The sequence below is a fragment of the Saccostrea cucullata genome, unplaced genomic scaffold (assembly GCF_032062105.1).
Source record: "Saccostrea cucullata isolate Sc308-1 unplaced genomic scaffold, CSIRO_AGI_Scuc_v1 ctg9998, whole genome shotgun sequence".
Classification (NCBI taxonomy): domain Eukaryota; kingdom Metazoa; phylum Mollusca; class Bivalvia; order Ostreida; family Ostreidae; genus Saccostrea; species Saccostrea cuccullata.
The window spans coordinates 16040-32346 of record NW_026937082.1 but is presented as its reverse complement, the minus strand read 5'-3'; the positions used below and the strand labels follow the sequence as shown (position 1 = coordinate 32346).

Genomic DNA, 16307 nt, shown 5'->3' with positions numbered 1-16307 from the left:
ATTTTTAAAATGCAAAAATCGGATCGCGGAGCAGGTCGAAATTTAGTAAGTTACTGACAATACACTATATGATGTCTGTAGTCATATTCCCTGTAAAATGGAACAAAAAGGAAAATAATCTAGAAATTCAAATTAAGAATTCTTACATCGATTCGTATACCAAATTATGGCTTTATATTTTGCTATGTTGAAAAGAAATCAACTTGAGAAGATAGGTAGTCCTTATTGAGATCGACAAAAACGATGACGTTTTAGAACGTCATGGAGCAGCATATAACGATGCAAATTTGTGTTTTACTCAGGAAAAAATCTAAAAATGTTTGAGGAATCAAGAAAATATGTCACAAGCGAGTTGTGCATGTATGTACAAACAGTGCAGGTAGTATTTGAGTGACAGAGACTCTGTATCGGATGAGGACAATCTGTGAAGCTACGGTTTAACTGTAAAAATCTTAACAAAAACTTTAAAAAGTTGGAACGTCAAGGAAAGACATAGGCGCTTCAGAGTTGCGTATCCTGTGAAAGCAGAGTTAAGTAATAAAAGAATTAAAACCTTAACAAAGGAAATTATACAACGAGAGCAATTCTTAAAAAATAAATGTCAAGTATAAGAAAAAGGATTTAATGAGTGGGCATTGGATCATACTGTGTGAAAGGTATAGGAACAGTATTTTTTATTAAGTCTTGACGCTATGTTTTGACGCTACATTGCCGTAAAGTGTGCTCCGCGGGTACAAAACATCTTGATTTTAAAATGAAGTAAATTGATTTCTGTTAAATCGAATTGAATGAAACTTCACAAATCAACAAAACAAATATTTTTACATATTATATTGTGCTTATTTAAAATTTCTAGCGAGTAATATAACGAAGATTGACATCGTCCACGAACTTTTCGAACAACCCTCGTATTGTGATGTATGCCGACGACGTGACAATGACAAAAACGGATCATTCGTTCGAGGCTCTGCAAACTTTAGATTAGAGCCTATCACATCTTCGCAAGCCAAGGGTTTCTGATACGATACTCTCCTCATAAACCCTTGGCATACCGTGAAGTGAAAAGACGGGATTGTTTTCGACACGTGATCTCGAATCTATCAGATACGCACAGATTGCGTCATCGACAGAATTAAAGACGCGTGTTTAAAAAAATTAAATCAAAGTTTTTTTTTCAAGAATAATTGAGTAATGATTAATTATTATTTATAGTACAAATCGGAAGTTTCAATATAGATCCTTAATCACATACTTAGAAGATCTTGGATGACACCATATATCTATTCATAGAATCTCATTGTTACAACGCACCTTGAAAAATTACGCACATTAAAAAAAATTTTCAAAGTGCGTTGATTTTGTCCTAATTTTAACGCACTTTGAAAAAAATTTTCAAAGAGCGTAATTTTTTCAAAGTGAGTTGCCACATCGCATGTTATCTTACGGATAGTTGTTGACTTGCGTTTTTCATTTCCGAGATTAAAGAGTCAAGAAGTATCCCGAACGCAAATGTCGTCATTTACAAAAAACAATTGTTGACTAGTCGACCGATCGAGAAAAAATTAACCCAACTTCTATGAACACCGTATGCCAAGGGTTCATGAGGAGAGTAGCGTATCAGAAACCCTTGGCTAGCGAAGATGAGCCTATCAAAGCCCATCAGAAAAGTTCAACACATGAATTATGTCAGCAAAGACAGGTGGCACTTGAGTCGAACGTCCAGAATTCTCAAGCTGCTAAGGCAGTTTTACTGTTAAACAAGGCCCTAGTGAACAAACTTTGGTTTTCTCTTCAGAAATTCTCACTACGTTGCAAAAATGGACAGGCCTTATACAGATTAGGTTCAGGTGTGTAAGTAAGATATGGCGAAAGGAAATGACATTGGGAAAACATATATCAAAGACAGATATTGTCAGAAGTTTGATACAGCGAGAGCAGATACATGCAAAGACAAGCAGAGAGAAGTGATCAGAAGTGCAGATTTTATTTCCATTATGTCAGATGGTTCAACAGATTGTTCTACAACTGAACAAAGATTGTATATCTGCGAACATCAGTCCACTGTGAGGTAAATTTTATAAATATGTTTGGCAATAAAGTTTTCTTTCATCTCTGAGTCCCCCTTTTTAAAGCAGATACATGAATTTCTAAATGTTTATTATACGAAATTCAATTTTTCACAACTATTAGTTTACAAACTGAACAATTATTTAACCACGAAAACAAATCCCCATGAACCAATATATTTTCCACAAACCACGAAAATTTGACACCTTCAAAATATGTAATAATTTACTATTCCTCAAATTCTTTTAGATCAAAACATTTTTGTGGGGCTGAAAAATATTAGGAAGGCGAATCGGCGAAGATTGGAAGTCTAAACTGGTAGCTATTGGGACTGATGGTGCATCAGTAATAATTGGAAGCAAGGGCGGTGTAGTGACACGAATTGCTCAAGCAACAACTAACCACCCATTTCTCAGAGGAATTCATTGTACTGATATGCATTCAGTACATTGCATATTTGCAGTCGTATACTTTTTTTGGGGAAAAAAGCAATCTTATTAATAACTCGTAAAAACTAATTATTGCAGTTTAGATCTAGCATACAAAGACGGTGTACGCAGCATGCCTATTCGTCAGAAATCTGAGCTTCTCTTGACTAATTTATACCTGTTTTACAAGTATGAGCATTTAAATTCTTTTTTCATTTCTGAAATATCAATGGAATGAATGCCCTTTTACGTGTTTAGTTTATAAATTTATGTTTTACATCATTGAAAGGTACAGCCCTTTAAACAGAGCTGGTCTGAAGAGAGTTAGTGAAAGCATATATATCATGTAGAGCAGGTGGAACAAGGTGGCTGCCCCATACATTAAGAGCACTAACAAACTTTATGAATGAATGGGATGCATTAGTTCTTATCCTAGATCAGGTACAATAGAATATAACTATGAATATGGTTGATTTAGTATGTAGAAAGCACAATTGAAAATTAGTTTAAATGCTAATATGCACCTTACTTAAATTTCAGATTCAAGGAGAAAGGAGAGAGGCAGCAGCAAAGGCTAGAAATTTCTTAAAGTGTATGAAAGACAGGTAATTACTTAATATTGGCCCCTTCTTCATCCCAAAATATAGATTCATGTGACTGTATTTTAGCCTTTAAAGGAACGCATGTATATGTATTTGTAGTTCTATTATTTACTGGCTGCACTTTCTACGAGATATAGTGAAGACTTTAAGTGATTTGTCACAGTGTATTCAGGACAGGGAAAACAATGTAGGTGATATTCACAACTGTGCAATGGGAACAAAGCAGATTCTGCAAAAGTACAAAACAAGGTATACTATCATTCCAATAACAGCGTGTCACTTTGCTTAATCGATCGTGGTCAAGTTTCATATGTTAATTACCATAATACTCATCGATTGGATGTTTGATTTCAATGAAAGCAATACTACTTTGCATATGAAATACAGAAAACAGCAATCGTTATACGTCTTACAATAATGACCAATCGTATTGAATGATTTTTCACGAGAATGCAGTAAACAATAAATCACATGTGGAGAGACAAAGCAAGTTTTTTATCCTTATAATGATGGAACTGATCGCTACAATATATTTATATATTATAATAATTTTAAAGTATAGCCTTACTTATTTCATGCTTTAAATATTCTCATACGTATCAAAATTAACTCCATTCGGTCAAATCACAACAAATGTGACACGTGCTTTTAGATGAACAGTAAACGGGCTTTGACTGACCACGTGTTGCCGGTGACTACAAATGCCGCGCTGGAAAACATTCATTCAATACGATTGGTCAGTGTTATCGGAGTATTGTTGAATTCTGTTTTTTATATGCAAAGTAGTATTGATTTCAATCAAATCAAACATCCTATCGATGAATGATATGGTAATCAATATGTGAAATTTTTTCCACGGTCGATCAAGCAAAGTGACACGCTGTTATTGGAATGATAGTAAACAGAAAATGTACCTATTTTCCCATTTTCCTTCATTGAGCCTCCAGGCTTTACTCTGGTTTAAATGGATTATCATGTCACACTTAGTTCACGTGTACCTTCTTTTAAAGTGATCAAAATAAAAGATTTTTCACACCTGAGTGGTTCTTATGCCTTATATATACCTGTAACTGACCATTGTCCGTGTCTTTCGTGTGAAAGGCCCACGTGTATCTGGCCACTTACGTAGTGTGTGGCAGTATATACTGCGAGACAGTATAACTGATTTAGAAGCTGTTATTACGAGTTGATAACATATTTTTAGTTGCTAAAAACTCTATCTTGGTATATCTTTAAACAAGATGCCAAAATTATCAGAGTCCAGGTCCGAAGACGAAGGGAATACTCCCGCAGATATTGTGAATTATTCGCTTCGGAACAAGAGTCGGATTTTGAAAATCATGACGAGGAAGCAGCTCGAGAAAATTCGAGTCGACCAAATACTAGAGGTAATGTCAACGCTTCCACATCGGGCAAAGGTCCGGGAAAAATCAAAAACGGTAAAGCACCAGTGAAAAAAGTACTAAAACGTAAAAATGATGAAAAACTTACATCAAATAAAAAACCAAAACAGGATTTCAATCCATCACAAATTTATTCGCTTCTGCAAGAGCTCTTGCGGCGATCAGATAATAATTCTAACTTTCATGAACAAGAGAATGCAAGTGCGGAATGTAGTACTTTGGGTTGGATCAATTTCCAACGGAAAATTTAATTCCGGAATTGGAAAATGAAAATCAAACTTATGAAATTTGATCCCGAAGTTGGTTTTGATGATGAAAAAACGAAATTTAGCATGCCAAAAATATTCGAAGTTCTATGAACCTATTTCGGAAAATATGTCCAAGTTTATAAAAATGGGGTGTACCAAGAAGGCTGACATTTTAAAGTACACTGAGGAAATAAAAATTCCTGAAAATTGCAAAAATTTGATTCCCCCAATGATAAATTCTGAGATTTGGAATAATTTATTACTTAATCGTTCAGCAAAGAGATAAAACTCTACAAGAAGTTCAGAAAGTCATGGGACTATCGATTGTCCCAATGATTGCTTTAGCAGAAATGTTTAAAACAAATAAACTTGAAATGAAAAAAGCAAAGAAATCTGTGTCAGATGCCATACTGTTGGCGTGCAATGCAATGTACGAGATGAATATTGAAAGAAGATATATTTTAAAGCCCTACGTTCAAAAAGGTTTCCAGCAATTATGCTCTGTCTCAACTCCTATTGAGGAAAAAACATTATTTCCGAGTGAAATAACAAAAAGGATGAAGGAAATAAATGATGGGTCAAAAATTAATAAACAAATAACAGGTCAATCCATGTTTCAGTCAAGATCAAGTTCAAAAAAACTTCAGGGGGACCTGCATACAGAGGAGGCAGGGGAAGTTATACAAACAGTTCTCAAACATTCCGAGGAAGATCAAATCGGTCAAGCGGCTACAGAGGGGCCAGAAATCCAAGATACCGAACACAGTTTTGAATGTAAGTAAAAAATTATCGACATTTATTACTGGGGGTCTATCGGATCATTTAGATGAATGGCAAAAAATAACATCTGATAGGTGGATTTTAAATACTATCCTAGGCGGATATAAAATAGAATTTGAAGAAAAGCCTTTTCAGAACAAAATACCAAAACCAATAAAATTTAATGAAATTCAAACTGAAATAGTTGATAAGGAAGTTTCTGAGCTTTTGTCAAAAGGGTCAATTTCGGAGTCAAATACTAAGGAAGGTGAATTTATTTCAAACATACTTGTTTTGGAAAAGAAAAATGGAAAATTTAGACTAGTGATTAATTTAAAAAAGTTATATGAATTTGTTCAGTATCATCATTTTAAAATGGAAACTTTAGATAGGGTTTGGCTTCAGTGAAAAAGAGTTCTTATTTTGTTAGTGTAGATTTTAAAGATGCATATTTGTCAGTCCCTATTTTCAAAGGTGATTGAAAATACTTGAAGTTTTTATGGAAGGGAGTGCTGTATCAATGCAATGCACTATTTTTTGGTCTGGCTTCAGCTCCGAGAGTTTTTACTAAGCTTATGAAACCAATTTTCGCTTTTATTCGACAACAGGGCATTTCATCATTCTTTTACATAGACGATAGTGACATTGCATAAAATCTTTGAAAATCTTCTCTGCTCCTCGGTATTAAATAAACTAACCAAGTACAAAGTTATGATGAGCAAGAATGTCTCTTCCAAAATTGTGAATGTCATGGCCCCTGGGTCAGGGGTTCTGGTTTTAGGGCGGGGCAATATTGATTATATTGTTAAAATACGTTAATTCTTCAAAAATCTTCTTCTCTGCTCCTGGACATTGAATAAACTAACCAAGTACATAATTATGTTGAACAAGGCTGCCTCTTCCCAATTTGTGAATTTCAGGGCCCTTGGGTCAGGGGTTCTGTGTTTTCTGAGCGTTGTCTTTAAATATAATAGTGTTCGGTTAGAATTACCGGTACTTTTTGTATGGTGTGCCATAAGTGCAATTGTAGTCAATGTTGACTTGTGGTTTACTTTTTAGTATACGTAACTTGCAACTTAAAATATCATTTGATTTAAGGACGTTCGATCCTGAGATTTTGAGCGTAATTTGGTCAGGTCCTTTATTTATAAAATTCTGCATCATTTTTAAGTTCTAACATTAAATCTGAATTCTACAGTGCAAATTTAACTATATTCAATGTAAAAACAGCGATTAAATTTCATTCAAGTAGAATTAAGGTAGGGACTACATTTTGTGGCGGAAGGTTTTTTTAGACGAAAATGATCAGTTTTTCCATTTTGAACTTTAACAGTACTGTTAATTTTGGATTCCTATTTTTCCACCCTGGTTGCACAAAACTCTGTTTTTTGCAGTTAAATGTATTATGCTGCTTCTGAAATATCTATTAAGGTAATTCCACCCTCCTGTGATGTCATAGGTTTTTGCAAAAACTGTAATTAGTTTAAATGCATACCTTATAGAAAAATATCTCTTGGAAGAATGCTTTACAATAGGTGTAATGATAAATATTGTATAGATAAAAAATTCAAAAAATGCATATTTTCTATATTTAATCAATTATTCAATCTTTAAAAAATGTTTACAAGGGCAATAACTCCTTCTAAGGTCTCTTCATTCAGGCATTGGCTTTTCTGTAAAATAGTTTACCTGATATTCACAATTTAAAAGTATCTTTTAGGTAGGAAGTATTTAGGAACACTCAGCATCAGAATTATGCATTTTAACCAGTTTTTACATATTTTTCTCAATACTGTTTACAAAAAATGTACAATTTTTTATGTTGACATACACTTCTGTTTATTTATGTTTCACATCTTAAATAATATGGTGACCTATACATTTTTTGCAATAAATGGAAAGTTTAAAGTATATTGAATGAAAATAAATACAGTTTTTGTACTTTGAACCTATAAAATTGTGAGGGTGGAAATTCCTTAAATTATTTCTGATGAATTCTATAAACAAAGTGTGACAAATATAGTAAATATATTCTGAAAATCTGGGAAAAAAATGAGCCAATTTTGACGTAAAATTGACACTTTTTTCAATTGGCAATATCTGAAATTTTACATCATATACCCCTGCTTTTGATGTTTTTTCTAAATATTCAAGATAAATTTGGCCTATTTGCTTAAAATCAGAAAAAGTTTAAGACTTTAAAATAATTTCTTCCTTATCAACTTAAAAAAAAAGTTACCTGTCAAAAACCTTGCACCTGGCACACGTACCAAAATTTAAAAAAAAAAAAAAAAAGTTAGCTGGAAGGAAATTTCAACAAAAATCAAAAGAATAACTTTATATATTTGGAGCTACAATTGACTTTTAGAAGTACAATTTCATTGGTCTAGTACAATTTCATTTGTCAAATATGATACATGTACTTTGAGTACTCATGGTGCTCGATGTTAATGTAAGATGGAAGAATAAATTCATGAGATTAATTCATTAGATTTTCCATAGGAGAAAGTAAGTATCTATGTTATAGACTTCCCTACTCCAATGACTCAGAAATTACACATCGTGAGAATCGAAACGGGGCCCCTTCACAAAGCGAGCGCCCTACCACAAGGCCGAGTAAGAACGAGTTGAAATGTGGGAATATACAAAACATATAAAAAGGACGTTTGAAATTTTATCAATAATTATAGTCACAATATTTTGTGGTAAACTTCAAAAATCTGTAATAGTTCACAAATATATAGAACGGACTGTGAAAAGTTTAACTTACGGACTATATTGGGTTTTCGGACTAGTGGACCTTCGGACTAGTGAACCTTCGGACTAGTGGATTGTGACCACTTTAATAGACTTGTACAGAGCATTTCAGACCTATGAGCAGAGACTATTACAAAACCAGAAGTCTCTAACGAGACTGAAGCTCTACTGGTTTGTACTTATAGCAATGGAAGAGAAAAGTACTGAAGCAGTTGGGAATTGAAGCTGTACAACAGCAATAAATAGAATAATGATCCTTGATTGAGTCTCTTTACGTTCTTGGTGTAGTCTACTTGTATGCCACATTATATCATAATCAGACTAAAACTGTAATTCGAGTAGCATTTTGAGAGTATTTAACACAAATTTCTATTTTTAGTAACCAAGGCAACACTGTTCATCGAAATCGAAATCCGATACACAGAATTATGTATCTTAGTGTAGTCTAATTGTGTGCCAAGTTAAATTGAAATCATACAAAACCGAAGGAGGAGTAGCATTTTAAAAGAATTTCACAGAAATTTGTATTTTTAGTAACCACGGCAACACCGTTCATCAAAATCAAAAAATGATAAACAAAATTATGTATCTTAGCGTAGTCTACTTGTATGCCAAGTTATATTGAAATCAGATCAAAACTGTAGGAGGAGTAGCATTTTAAAAAATTGTTTACAGACAGACAGACGGACGGACAGCGGACGCATTACTATCGCATATTGCCATAAGATCTTCTGGTCTCTGACCAGTAGAGCTAAGAAGCATTCTCAGATAGTGTAGCAATGTCAGGCATGCGCGAGTTATGGCACTTTCCCATTCTGCTCCATGCTAAATAGGTCATGTTTATCAGTGAATTAACAGCTTATATTTTTGTGCATGCTTCAATTCCTTGATTCAGATTAAAACTTTAAAGTCCATTTTGGATAATACATACATCGATTCCTAACAAAAGTGCGTAAAAAAACTGCATAACACGGGAATCTCGCATGGCTATAGATAACAACAGGCGTAATGGCGCCCATTATGTGAGAAAACCCTGGTGATATAAATAGGCAGTTACATGCTTAAGCACGTGATATTAGGCGGTCATTTGAACGCTTAACGAAAGCTGAGAGATAGAGGGTTCTAAAACACTTGGTTACGTAGATCAATTCCCCATAAATAGAAATTCAAAGCGAAAGTAGATCACATATCGTGTTTAACTTCGTTTCTTTCGTTATTTTGCCGTTTTGACAATTCTTTGACAGCAATAAACAGAAACAGAAATCATTTTTCTTTCATTTGGTGTATAGTTTCTTAAAATTAATCATTGCGCATAGGTGCGCAATGAGCTTAAACCAGTTACGCTTAACAAATATATCGAGCCATTTTTACAGGGGCAGATAACTCCATTCCCGCGCAATGTCGAAGAACTGAAGACGCATTATTTGTAAGGTGTGTTTTTGTTGATCAGTGTCAATTTTCAGGTGTTTTATTCTCACAATGGTAAAAGATAATAAAGTAAATAAAATACGTCATTTTAATGAATCAAATCTATGGACTATATAATAAATAAATATAGCTATGATCAGTATCACTGCATTCTGCAACTTTCGGAAAACAAAACATTGCCATTGGTAGTAATTCACATATTGTCAATTAGGTAATGGATAATTAAATTTAATCTTTATGTTTATTTTATATAAATATTTATGATTCTTTTAAGAATTTAAACAACTGTAATAACAGAATGTCAAGTGATTCAACGGATCCAGGCGACCTTGAGTTCATACCACCAACTCCAAAAAAAGTTTTTAGAAAGAAAAAGGAAAAGGTAAATAATAAATTAATAATTCTGTTAATTTAAAGTTAACCCTGCCAAGCATGTATTTTATAATTTTGTATTCTTCTAGCAAGCTTTTTTTAAAATGAAAATAATAAAATGTTTTGATAATTCATCAAATGCATTTCTTAATTTCTGAATTATACTTTTCCCACCAGACCCCCGAACCAGAACGAGAAGTGGGAGAACATAGTGATTCAGACAGTGGGCCCCCAAGTCCAAGCATTCTTAGAAGAAAAGTGTATCATACTGGTAGGTAATTTTCATTTTGATAGATATACTCAAATTAATCATTTCATTTTAACGAAGGGAACTTAAGCATGTTAAGTGTTCAATATTTTTTTATTTAGTCAAAAGATTTAATTACCAAAACGATAAAAGTACCCAGACAGTAGTGTCAGGAACAATACGGGTATATTCCCATGACATTTTCAATGAAAATTCTTTGGTCACCGTGAGGGAAGAGGAAATATCACAGAATTCAAGTAGCAAGAATACTCAAACAATCATTACGATCAAAAGAGATTATTAGTTTAGCAACATGGATACAAAATACAAGAACGCTGATATTGTAAAAATGCATAATAATGATGGAAATTCCATTACAAAAATTGCAAACTTTTTATTAGAGAAATCCAAAAACGTAGAAGGAGCCTCAAAAAAATTTAACACTTACTACCAAAGGGTAAAAAGAATTGTGGAAAACTTTTTTAAGAAATTAAACAAGGGAAAAAATAGAGTAGAAGGGGAGAAGTTCTTAAATGATTTTCTTAGTAGGGAATTCGATTTCCCGAAGTTAGAATTAAGTGTGAAAAGTTTCCCCCAAGTGAAATTGAAGGTCTCAAGCCAACGGAATCGACGTCAGCTGGAATAATTAAAGACCTGACTTCTCAGCTTAAGTGGGAAAAAACCTCTACAGTCGCACTTTCTGGAGAACTAAAAGAAAAATCTGAAATTGTTAAAAAGCTTCAACGTAGATCTGAAACGCAAATCGCTCGTGAAAAGCAACTTAAAAAAGAACTGAAACGTGTAAAACAAAGAGAAATCTATCACAGAAGTAAAGTCTTAAAATTGGAAAACACCGAGTCAGAGACAGTTGAGAACAGAGCAGTGTTAGAAGAAAACATTGATCAGTTAGTCAAAGAGAATGATGATCTTCGACGTCAGCTAATAACAATGGAATATGAAAGAGATGTTGCTCAAGGGAGCATAAGGGAAGCTCAAGATCCCATTGTTAACTTGTACGATGAAGATGCAAAAAAATACACCTCTGAAGTACAGTTGTGTGTTCATTCATTGTTAGAAAACCATGTCAGCACAAAAAGAGTTGGCCCAGTTATTGAAGCTTGCTTAAAACTAGTAGGTAAAACTCCAAATAGAGTGCCTAAAACTACAACTGTAAATAACATGAATATTCAAAGACTAAATTTAGCTCAAAAACAACTTGGAGAAGAATTAGCTCAGCAAAAAGACACAACCATAGAAACGGATGAAACTTCAAAATTTGGTACAAAGTTTGGTGCTTATGCTCTTTGGTACAAAGTTTGGTGCTTATGCTCTCAGAGATTCTGAAGGGACACCATACGTAGTTGGTCTACGGGAACTCACAACTAAATCTGCAAAAGACACGTTAGACACATTCAAAGAAATTTTATTTGATATAGACTCGCGCTATTATGATTCTCAAAATTTATTGACTCAAAATATTTTGTACCACATACGAAATACCATGTCTGATCGTGCAGCAACCGAGATGAAGTTTAATGAGTTGTTGGAATCATATAGAGAAGAAATTCTACCAGAGATTGTTGAGGATTGGGAGAATCTTCACGATGAAGACAGAAGGGTCTTGAGCAGATTAAACAATTTTTTCTGTGGACTGCATTCATTAGTCCACATTGCTCAGACTGCAGATAAAGCATTAACAGAAACAGAAAATAAATATTTTGACAGTAATGTTCCTACTCTGAATAAACAATTTTCCAAGAAAACAGAATCTGGAACTACAAGGCTTATTCGCACTGCCTGCAAGGCTTTTTCTTACCATGGTGATGAGAAAAGTGGATGTCATGGACCTTTTATGACTTTTGTAAAGGAATTTTTAGAGGAAAATCGATTTAGAAGTCTTCCTTTGACTCCTTTCAAGGGAAACAGATTTAATATTCTGTTTCACAATGCAGGTGTGGTGTATTTCTTTAGAGAGAAAATGGTACAATTTCTCCAAGGTTTTGGATCCAACCAGTGGGTTTTGCATGACTTGAGAGTGCCATTTTTCATTGCTGGATGTAGAGCTTTGGGCTTAATTTGCAAGTTCATAACTCCCCTCTGGAACTTGATTGAAAGAAAAGATATTCCTATCATGGAAATGAATCAGTATTATTTGACTCTTACAAATTATTTGACTGATGCAGCAAATAATATTGATGATTTTATGTCAGGGAAACTGGTTCCCTTTGGACAAGACTCTAATATTAAGCATGACAGCATTTATGCTGAACTCATCCGGTCTACCGATAACGATGCCGACACTTCCACAATTCTTTCTATTGTTCTGCCTTCGGTAGCCAAACTAACGAAGAATCATTTTAAAGACCATTTGCCAGGAGGTCTGTATGACAAACCCAGTGAAAAGATGCAACAAGAAACTAGAAGTGTAGCTAAACACAATAAATTCAGTGAGTCTGTGTTTGCTTACCTGGATGCCTTACTGAGATATAAGCCACACATAAAGACACTCTGCAGAATCATACATAATGTTCTCCATGAATAAAACAATTAAGTGGATACAGTCAAAGGATGAGGAGGAGATGAAACAGATATTAGATGAAGCATACAAAAACGTGGAGAAAACGAGAGAAAAATTCTCAGAGAGAAAGCAAGAAATTGCAAGAAGAAAGTATGCAATTCTTCAGGAAAAAATAAAGAAAGCAGAGGAAGCAAAATTGAGAGAACAAAAAAATATGCTTTTGCAAACAAATGACATCCTCTACTGGGGACTGTGGCAGACAGTTGATCAGGTAGAAAATGTATTAAAGCCAATGAACGAAAAGGATAAAGTTGAAGCACTTAAAGCTCAGCTCAGGTTTAGGAAAAATATACTTCAACAGAGAACAAGCACCAGTGAGATTTTCAATTTCACAAAATCTGAAGGTGAGGCTAAGAAGAGAAGAAATTTAACATCAAAAGAGCTGACAGAAAATGTGAAAAAACTTGTAGAAGAGTCCTTTTTAATTGTAAGTGAAGGTCAAGATAAAGGAGTTGATCTAGTGGGTAGGAATGTCCAACATAGATTTGAAGAAGGTGGTCAGAAAGTGTGGTATGATGGCTTTGTCGTGTCTCAGGTACCATTGAACTTGCATGGTCCCTAATCCCCTTTCATGTCTTGATATCCTTTTATAGTTTAGTCCAGTTGTTATTTCCCCTCATTTCCCAGATGGGTTTATTGATCTGCATATGCTAACAAAATTCGTTTTTGTTTTTTTTTCTTGTTTTACATTTTCTTTTAATTCCTCTCTGAATTCTTGTTTCTCTCAGATTAGTGTTGAGTTTATTATGTATTGTTTTTACATGGAATTTCTTTTTCAGGATTTTTTTATCAGATTAATACACCTTTATATCACATACTTTTGAAGTATTGTTTAATTATTAGATTCAAATTGATTTAATGAAAAATATTCTAACATTATTATTGCAATATTAAGATAACATTTTTATAGCAATATATTTAAACATATAATAATTTAACATCCATGATTATGTAAATAAAATCTATATAATATTGCTGATGTCTACTTCCTTTAATAGATAGTTTTCGATAGGCCTGAATTTAGCGAAAGTTACCTCCCGTTGGCCGCCATATTGGAGGTCGACTCAGTGATTTTCCCTCTTTGTCTTACCAAGTTTAAGAAACTATAGCAGAAATATTTGGTGGAAAATCTTTATCAAATAATTTTTTTTAAATAAAAGAGGCTTCCAAAAATTTATATACTTCAGAAAAATAATGATTTCTAATTCAGAATAGCAAATATAAAAATTTTAAATTGGTTGAACAATGAAGGAATATGAGCGTTTGGACCTCCAGTATGGCGACCAACGGGAAGTAACTCTTGGTCAATCGAAAACTATCTATAGTACTCTTGTTCTATCTTTCTAGGTGCCTGGTTTCCCTGATTGGTTCAATATAAAGTATTCCGAGGATCCAGCGATCTACAGTTATAAACTGAAAAATGATCTTGAATCAGGCGATTTAAAAATTCAAGTTTAAAAGACTTTGCATTTGTTTTTTGAAGTTAAATCAGCTGTAAATTTTGTAATTACTTAAAATTGTGTTAAATAAATTTTAATTTACTGTTTTACAAGTGTTATTGTTCATTTTTTAGATAACCGAAAAATTGGCAGAAAACATGAAATGCTACTGAATTTCAAATGCCTATATCTTTTTTGTACATTGACCAATCTGAATAACCTTTACACCATTGAAATCCTTGTAAATTGACCTTTCTTTTGATGTATAACAAGTGTGGTTTCAAAATTATTTTAAAAATTGCCTGTTATTGCTAGATAGTGTAATTTCAAAATTGTTAAAATGATCACAGGGGATATGACCCGGCCTCAATGGGACATCGAGAATTGTAAAAAGGAATATATGGGAAAATATCTTCTTGTCTATGACAAAAATATCTAGATGCAGTCATTTTGTTATGGAAGCATGCAGAGGTAGTGTAGGTTCAGTTTTGCTCAAATGATGACCACGTCGCCCGCGTAGCGCAATGGTTAAATCGTCTGCTCTAGAGTCGCGAAGGAGTTGTTCCTTATGTCGCGGGAGCGAATACCACTGTGGGACATGGAGATAGGTCCTTCGGATTAGACTGAATAAACCAAGGCCCCGTGTGTCGCAGTAGGTGCTGGCACGAAGAAGATCTCTAACTCCTCAATAATGGTTTGCAGCTCTCCACCGGCAAGTGGTGGCGTCTCCATATGAGTGAAAAATTCTCGATTTGGACGTTAATCAACATCAACTACACTAAGATACATAGTTCTGTGTATCGGTTTTTGATTTCGGTGAACGGTGTTGCTGTGGTTACTAAAAATAGAAATTTCTGTGAAAAACATTTAAAATGCTACTCCTCGTACAGTTTTGATCTGATTCCAATATAACTTGGCACACAAGTAGACTACACTAAGATACATAATTCTGTTTATCGGTTTTTGATTTCGATGAACGGTGTTGCCGTGGTTACTAAAAAAAGAAATTTCCGTGAAATAATTGAAAATCAATTCCAAATCGCAGAGTAAGTCTGATTATAGTACACGTATAATTTGGCATGCAAGTACTGTACACTCAGAGATACATGATCATTATTCTGTTTTTAGCTCTACTGGTCAGAGACCAGAAGAGCTTATGCAATAGTAATGCGTCCGGCGTCCGTCTGTCTGTCCGTCTGTCTGTAAACAATTTTTCAAAATGCTACTCCTCCTACAGTTTTGGTCTAATTTCAATATAACTTGGCACACAAGTAGACTACACTAAGATACATAATTCTATTTATTACCGGCCGCCAGGAGGCGGTCGGTTATATGATATGAAAGTTTGAAGTCGCTGTGCGTTTCTGCGAAGTTAAAACAATTTAAATAAAAATATTTAACATTAATATAATAGTAATTTAAAAAGAGCGTCTAAATGTTTAACAAGAACGCACAATAAACATCAGATTAATTTTTGAATAAAGAATGAGGTGTATATTTCATCCAATCCTAATTGAGAAACTTAGACATGTTGGAGGTGCGGAGAAAATTAAGACATGTGTTGGGTATAGTCTAAAGCAAAGACCGCGTTATGTATATTACACAATCTTACTTTCTCTATTTAAACAGGATTTGTTATATGTATTTATTTTAAAATGACGTGTACACATGTACATATATAAAAATTTTCAAAAAATATGGTTAAATGTTAATTCATCAAAAGACCTAGCAGGCTACAGAATATTACAAGATTTTGCCCTTAGCAGACGAGGATAATGCACGTTTTACAATGTGCCAAGAATTTTCCCGCTACAACTCAAAGAAACTGAAAGAGAAGAAATGTAGTGGCGGATCTAGAGGGAGTTTAGTTTTTTCCTCTAAGAGAGAGCAAAGAGCCCTACATATTTGTTGCGCTTTTATTAAATTAAAACTGCACTGCATATCTAGTTGTAGATTACATTAAACTTTAGTTTTAAACT

At 33.8% G+C, this 16307-nt stretch overlaps 1 long non-coding RNA gene across 1 annotated transcript; it reads left to right on the top strand.

The window, feature by feature from the left end:
- The first annotated feature begins 9890 nt into the window (after window positions 1–9890).
- LOC134247253 (uncharacterized) lies at window positions 9891–14425 on the top strand. The gene is made up of 3 exons (XR_009987795.1): window positions 9891–10074; window positions 10242–10335; window positions 14237–14425. It is a non-coding gene; the product is annotated as an uncharacterized LOC134247253 (long non-coding RNA).
- Window positions 14426–16307: the final 1882 nt, after the last annotated feature.